The sequence below is a fragment of the Bactrocera neohumeralis genome, chromosome 5 (assembly GCF_024586455.1).
Source record: "Bactrocera neohumeralis isolate Rockhampton chromosome 5, APGP_CSIRO_Bneo_wtdbg2-racon-allhic-juicebox.fasta_v2, whole genome shotgun sequence".
NCBI lineage: Eukaryota > Metazoa > Arthropoda > Insecta > Diptera > Tephritidae > Bactrocera > Bactrocera neohumeralis.
Genome location: NC_065922.1, coordinates 54,275,951 through 54,284,269, shown reverse-complemented (window position 1 = coordinate 54,284,269; position 8,319 = coordinate 54,275,951). Strand labels below are relative to the sequence as shown.

General features: G+C 32.5%; 1 long non-coding RNA gene across 1 annotated transcript; it reads left to right on the top strand.

Annotated features, from left to right (window-relative positions):
* Positions 1 to 1,266: 1,266 nt before the first annotated feature.
* LOC126758424 (uncharacterized) lies at positions 1,267 to 8,008 on the top strand. The gene is made up of 2 exons (XR_007666848.1): positions 1,267 to 6,378; positions 6,450 to 8,008. It is a non-coding gene; the product is annotated as an uncharacterized LOC126758424 (long non-coding RNA).
* The last annotated feature ends 311 nt before the right edge of the window (positions 8,009 to 8,319 follow it).

Sequence of the window (8,319 nt, the reverse complement as noted above, 5' to 3'; positions counted from 1 at the left end):
ACTTTAGCATATACATATAGTGCATAGCTGTCATACAAACTGAACGAGGGGAAGTAGCTGCATGTATGGAACACTTTTGTATTTGACGAGCTATCTTCACATGAGTTACTGTCCGAGCCAACGATGCAATCTCTTAAGAACTTTTTCTGATCTCACCAAAATACGATATAGCTGCCATACCAACTGACCGATCAAAATCATGTTTTTGTATGGAAATCTTTTTATTTGATAAAATAACTTCACGGAATTTGGCATAAAATATTGCCCAAGTCAGCTATACAGTCTCTGGAAAGATTGTTCTGATCTGATCGCTAATCACATGGCTGTCATTCAAACCGAACAACGGGAAGTGGGCATTTGTATGGATAACTTTTTATACTCTCGCAACAATGTTGCTAAGGAGAGTATTATAGTTTTGTCCACATAACGGCTGTTTGTAAGTCCTAAAACTAAAAGAGTCAGATATAGGGTTATATATACCAAAGTGATCAGGGTGACGAGTAGAGTCGAAATCCGGATGTCTGTCTGTCCGTCTGTCCGTCCGTCCGTGCAAGCTGTAACTTGAGTAAAAATTGAGATATCATGATGAAACTTGGTACACCTATTTCTTGGCTCCATAAGAAGGTTAAGTTCGAAGATGGGCAAAATCGGCCAACTGCCACGCCCACAAAATGGCGGAAACCGAAAACCTATAAAGTGTCTTAACTAAGCCATAAATAAAGATAATAAAGTGAGATTTGGCACAAGAGATTGCATTAGGGAGGGGCATATTTGGGCGCAATTTTTTTGGAAAAGTGGGCGTGGCCCCGTCCCCTACTAAGTTTTTTGTACGTATCTCGGAAACTACTATAGCTATGTCAACCAAACTCTACAGAGTCGTTTTCTTCAGGCATTTCCATATACAGTTCAAAAATGGAAGAAATCGGATAATAACCACGCCCACCTCCCATACAAAGGTTATGTTGAAAATCACTAAAAGTGCGTTAACGGACTAACAAAAAACGTCAGAAACACTAAATTTACGGAAGAAATTGCAGAAGGAAGCTGCACCCAGGCTTTTTTTAAAAATTGAAAATGGGCGTGGCCTCGCCCACTTATGGACCAAAAACCATATCTCAGGAACTACTATACCGATTTCAATGAAATTCGGTATATAATATTTTCTTAACACCCTGATGACATGTACGAAATATGGGTGAAATCGGTTTACAACCACCGATCAAAAATATAACGTTTTTGTATGGATCTTTTTCTCTGTATAATATATAGTACATTAGGAACCAATGATGATAGCGGAATAAAACTTTACAAAAATACGGTATTTGAAAAATATGTAAATGACGTATAATGAAATCTCGATTATCACTTTATAATGCGAGAGTATAAAATGTTCGGTGACACCCGAACTTAACCCTTCCTTACTTGTTATTTAATGAGTTATCTTCACGAAATTTGGCAAGGGTTATTGTCCAGGGCAACAGAAAAATCGTTGAATAAATTGTTTAATTTGTAGTACTATACATAGAATAGAGCTGCCATACAAACTGATAGACCACAATTAAGTTCTTGTATGGAATCTTTTGTATTTATGAAGGGTATTAAAGCTGTGAAGTTATAGCGGCCGAGGATAAAGATTTTTTTTTGACAATTTCATCTTTAATTAGGGATTTCTAGTTGCAGAGAGTATATTTTTCAACTTTAGAGAGAGTTTTCAAATTAACTATAGATACATGTTTTCATTAATATTTCTTCCAATTCTGTCCCAGTTGAGTTCTCAATGATGACGGTTTTACATTTTAGGAGTTTTTGCGTAAACTCATTTTTGATGTATTCCAACAAGTTGTGAGTCCCCTGAATATTATAAAAAACTTTATAAATAAAAATTTTCGAAATTAAATAAATACATTTTTTTAACTTCCCGCAAATTTTTTGAAAATTACTACACCGTAACACCTTTTTCGATTTTCACATATTTACATGAATAGCCTTCCAGCCTATTTCCTTCGTCTATAACCGCGTAAGCGATGTCTACCCATGTCTACGCCGAAAAGGAGAGCCTTCCAGCTGCGGAATCGCTATTCGAAAAAGAGTTTATTTTCGCAAATCCATGCATTGTTTACGACCATTTTGAATATGAGTTTACCTCATGAGTGGCAATTTTCGAAAAAAAAATGTATTCATAGAAGCAACTAGAGGTTAGGTAGTAATGAAGGATTTCTGTCTTTACGTATTAGTGCCCTTCGGTAGCAAATTTCAGAATCAGTTGAACTGAAGTATGAAAATATTGTTTAGAAGCATTATATGAATTTAAACTTAGTAGAGATTTTGTATTTTCCACCTAATTTAAAAAATTTTGTTGAAAGTGATTCAAAAGGATCGTAGAGAATAACATTTAAAATGAGTAAAACCAGAGGCTCAGCTTTTGGCTGCAATATCTTACAGGCAATGCTTTAGATCGCTTCACATTACAGACCTTCAACCACAGACCAGTTATATACATACATTAATTATATTGTCCGCTAGTCGAAGTAAAATAATAATCGAAAATTCGGTTTGAATCCAAGTGAGATCAAAGCACAAAAGAGTTTGAAGAAGAGTATATGAACATTGGATACAGAGACACTGTGCGAGAAATGTACATATGATAATTGAAGAATAAGTTGTGTTCTTTTGGTGTCTACTCTCTAAAGAAGAAGATGTAAGAGAAAAATGTGTTCCAAATCTTGAGGATGTTCGTCATAGTTCGATGCTGCATTTGAAATTAGTTTATTTGTTAAGCAATTTTGTATTTTTTTTAATTCTGTTTTATTTTTATTCCTATACAATGCTTAATTTATTACTCAAAAATTTTTATATAAATAAAAGAAGGCAATATGTTGAAAAAAGCATTTGAAAAGAATATGATCTGTGTTTACTATACTTTTTATATACACACATACATATAACAATTTTATTGCTATTCGCTCACAATGAGAAAACATGTAAAAAATCTGCCACTCAATATTTTCGACTCAAAATTCTAGTAATAAATTTAATAAAAATTTTAAACCACCCTAATGTTGACAATTAATTGCTTATTCTCCAGTTTAAAAAAATTATGTTTAAAATTAATTGCTTAAACCATTTTGATTTCGTTTTGTTAAAATAGAAAAAAAAAACAATAAAAGCAAAATTGTGTTTGGTGAACTTTAATAGAATGAAAACAGAGAGTACAAATAGCATTAAAGCAACTAAATGAAAATAGAAAGCACTGAAATTAGTATACATCAACAAATAAAACGTAGTTCAGAATGAATATTAAAAAAAAACATTATTAAAAAGCAAAGAAAGAAAAAATTTTGCATTAAAAAATGCGAAAATGCGTTAAAAACATAACCTTAACTATAAAAGCATAACCTAAATTGTAAACAAAAACGAAACATGAACATAAGCACATACACACATACATAGAAGCGTTTTATATATTATTCTAGCAATGTGCGAAACAAAAATTCAAACGAATATTAAATGTATTTGAAAACAAGCACATAGCCCTTAAGGACTGCAAATAATGACCGGAAGCCGGACTTCTTTGAAATAACAAAACACGAAACTAATTAGGAAAAAATAAAATGTGAAAACAATTGCTTTTTCGAAAATTTGTATACAAGATGAACTTCTGCAGGAATTGAAAATTTTTGTAAATACATACATACATACTTAAATATACATATAAATACATAAGAGCACATATACATGTATATAAATAGGTCTCAACCAAATTTAAATGTGCGATCCAATAAGTGAACATTACTTTATTTCATTCTAGACGTTCTAACAATTTTTAAACCTTTTTGTAAATTGTAAGAGCCAATCAGAGATTAATTAAAAGTTTTAAAGTTTCCAGGATGATGGAGCCGGTGAGGCCCCACACAATAAAGAAGTTGCTCCGCACGGAGGAGAGAGGTGGGAAAGAACGGCATTGGTAGCAGGTAGCGCTCTATACAGGGAACTGCAGGCTCAGGAAGCACTTGTCCAACAAGGGCATAGCCTCTTGCACAAACCGCACGTTTTCCAAAAGGAAACTCCAGAACACCTGATTCTAGATTACCTAGTAATTTGTAGAAGCAGGCTCAAGGCCCTAGGTTCTATCACCGTGATCAGGGATTACATCACCTCAGTCGCGCCCAACAAGCTCCTGGAATTATTGAGAGCACTGGGCCTTTCTGAACATTTGTGTTATAGGAGAGGGCAGAATAGACCATAGGTCGTAGTGCAAAACCTCAATTATTTTCTATCAAGGTCAAATGTATGATAAATGAAGAGCCGTTTGCATAACTAAATGTTTACGAGAAAAATATTCCAAGATCGGGAAACTTTTTTTGAAATGTCTCAACGACCTCAACACCAGTTGAAGACTTAAAATATCTATCGGCTAATATCTATTCCAGCCGTTTCACCGGGTACGTAGCAAGTATGGCAACTTACTTATATGCTTCAACTTTAGTCTGGCGAAAGCTGAACAATGGAGAAGAAAGTGTCTAGAAATTTCCAGCTCCTCTTCCTCCCTGGAACTCTGATAATTTGCATCCTCCAAAATCTTTAGTCGCACCGCAAGAAAATGGGACAGTGGACAGTTAGGACACCTACCATTGCGGCTTTGTGAACCTTGCTAAGAGCGAGTAGTTTAATGGGTCTCTCTGATCCAGAAAGATTTCGCAAGTCCACAAGTGATGGTGCTGGCGAAAGCTTGCTGTGCTCATGCGAGGTTAATAGATCCAACGTCCGAAAACATGTACACCGCGAAACAACTTCTCGTTCCAATCCTGTTGGGATTTTGGGTAAGGGTGTAATGCAAAAGTTGGCTATGTTCACGTGTGCTATATTTAAAATGGTATTGTGTGTCGTTGTTGGTGTTGCAGTAGTGTACCACTGATGCCACCAGACAAATACACCATATTTGTTTTACAAAGTTTTCGTTAGAAGAAAGTGAAAAGCTTTTGGCGAGAGACCAATAATGATAGCTCCTTTACAACAATATAATGCGTTCCTCATCCTCTCCTCAACACTGGGTTTCCATGAAAGATTTTTATCGAGTATGAGGCCCAAGCACTTCACCATTTCGATAGGGTGAAGAGAGCACGCCATCCGGGATTTTATACCTTTAACTCTCCGAGAGTTAAACAAGTCAGAGGTAGATACTTGGGATACCCTCACAAAAATTAACATAATTGAGTCAATACACCTGATGTTGTCATCCCTTTGGTAGATCCATTTCTTGATATTATTGGATCGTGAATGGTTCATCCCAATGATGTATTGATCATATGCTCTGTGGTTTGAGGCACGGCTTTGCTGGACGATTGATATGTTATGACATTAACTTCATCCTTACCATTAATAATGCATATACATATACATATGTATATCAACGATCTCTTGCCAGCTTAAGATTTTTCTGGATGCAAGAGAGTCTGAGGAGTAGTTTTAAGCATGCTTTCACTCTAAAACTTTTAAGTAGATAGCGGTAACCAGGGATGATTTTTTTAATATTCTGACTGGCTCTTATTGAAGTAGGATTGTTTATTAACTTTTAACTATAAACAACTCTTTTATTTACTAAATTTTTAATTTTTCTAAAAGACTACTTAAATTTTGAAAATCATTGTTGAGTGTAAAAATATAAATCATCATTATAATTCACCTAAACTTTTATGTAAATTGTATATACCCATAAAAATATGCATTTACTATATACATATATACATATAATTATAGTCATACATTAGGTTTAGAGGTTTTCCTAACAACAAATTGCTGGTGCATTAAAATCCGAGTGAGGCTATGAATAGGAAAGTTTGAGCTTATTAAAAAATCTCAATAGTAATGAAATTCAAAATAGAAATAATAAAATAAATTATAGAATATATAGGATATGAACAAATTAACACGGAAAGTGCGAGAAGTGCCATTGACGGGTAAGAAGTGGTAAATTTTCTAGAGGATTTTTCATTAAAATTAATTTGAATTTTTAATCTAGATAAAATATGTATGTTCGCCACTTTATCGTATAATACTTATAAAATGGTTAAGCTTCTTATATTTATTTAACGATAGTTCATCTTTGCTGATTTCAAATCTTCATCTCCCGACTAAATTAAATGTTTAGATTCAGAAACATTTCAAAATTTTTTTATACATTTTAATACGGGAGAAACTTGATTCTAAATTCCTGTTGTCAATACTGGAAGTATCCCTGCGACTCATCTGTTCATAATGAGGAGCAATATGAGGGCGGATTGAAAAATTATTTCATAACAGTTGGAGTATAAGTTTTGAGCGAGAAATACATAAAAACACTACCTCCCAAGAGCATGGATTATTCTAGTCTTTAAATAGGTCTCTGAAGACCGGTTTCATTATCAAGACACTACATCTCAAGAGCATGGATTATTCTAGTCTTTAAATAGGCCTCTGAAGACCGGTTTCATTATCAAGACACTACATCCCAAGAGCATGGATTATTTTAGTCTTTAAATAGATCTCTGTAGATCGGATCCATTATCAAGTTAGTGTTAAATATGCATTTGCCTCATATTACGACGGTGTTTAGACAAGCAACACCAAATTGCAATCAACCTAAACAAAGCATTATGGCTTCCGTTGTTTTAATCCCAATTCTTGGTTGGAGGCAGTTTTAGAGTGTGGGAAAGAGTTTTGAAGAGCATATGATTATAGCTCCATCGGGACAAATACATATATCTTAGCACCTTAGGATCTGTTTCAAACAGTCATCGGATATTTGGAGAACATTTTAGAACGAGATCTTATGCTATGCACTCTCGTAGAGAACTCTTATAATGAGATTAGGAAGATGGTTGCTAAAATAAAAAAAAAAATAAAAATATGGCGAACATAGACAATATTTACTATAACAAATCGATATTAATTCTTCAAAAACTTTGTATTTTCTAACTTTCAATTTCCGATTTTCGAATTTCAAATTTTCATTTTTGGATTTTCGAATTTTTAATTTTCGAATTTATTTCTTTAATATTTACAATAACAAACCGATATTAGTTCTTCAAAAACTTTTTATTTTTAATTTTCGAATTTTAAAATTTTCGATTTTTGAATTTTAATTTTTCGAATTTCGAAATTTCATTTTTGGATTTTCGAATTTATTTCTTTAATATTTACAATAACAAACCGATATTAGTTCTTCAAAAACTTTCTATTTTCAATTTTCGAAATTTAAAATTTTCAATTTTTGAATTTTAATTTTTCGAATTTAAAATTTAATTTTTTTACTTCTTCCTCGGTTATTATATCAAGTTTATTAAATATATTGAAACTGAAAATAATGAAGTAGTTATAGAGATTATATATATGGAAACCCATATAATTCTACTAGTATATACTATATACATAATTATTTACATGCATATATATTTTCAGATAAACGCTGAACTAGAACTTATTTCGTACAACGATTTGACGCTCGTTAGTTCCTTATCTCCTCTTTATGCAATAATTTATGAGCTTCTCATTAAATTAAGTTATTTCTATTTATATAAATATAGTTACACACATACATATAATATATAATATATACGTACATACATATATGTGTATACAAAATTTCGTTGATACTGTTGCCATTTGGCGTTGATAAATATGAGTTAAGATAAACATAAAATTAATATATAGTATGTGAAACTTTCTTAATTAGTTTGGCGGAAAGTTATTTTTGCATTGTTTTTGATGAGTTTTCTTTCGGAAAGCGTTAGATATGGAAAAGTTGCTTGGTTTCGAATTCTAAACTCAACGCGTAATTTATTACAACGCATAAATATGAAATATGAAAATGTGTAATTTTTATGCATAATAAATGATTATTAGACAGCCATATATAAATAAGTAACAACAAAAAGCGATTGCTAAAGAAATATGAAAACATTTTATGGAAAAGAGATATGAAAGTTTGGTTGAAAATATTGAAGAAATAAAGAAATGGAAAACCGTGAAAGATTTGGTGGTTTTATTGGCTTTGGTAGGTAGGGATTTAATAACGCAAGCGGAAAAGACATATGTATTTTTTTAGAAATTTACATATAATACATTGTACATACTTCATTTTTCAACGCAAAGAAGCGCCTTCTCTACATTTCTTAATTTCAGATTTGCCGGTTTTGTATCGAATTAGATGATATGTTAGAGCTAAGCCGACTTTTTATAAAGTTTATACAGTTCATCGCAATGTAAAGAGCAATAAATGATGATGATGAGATGATTTTGTTCGAAAAAGAGCGCTTTACTTCTGAATTCTTAACTCAGTAG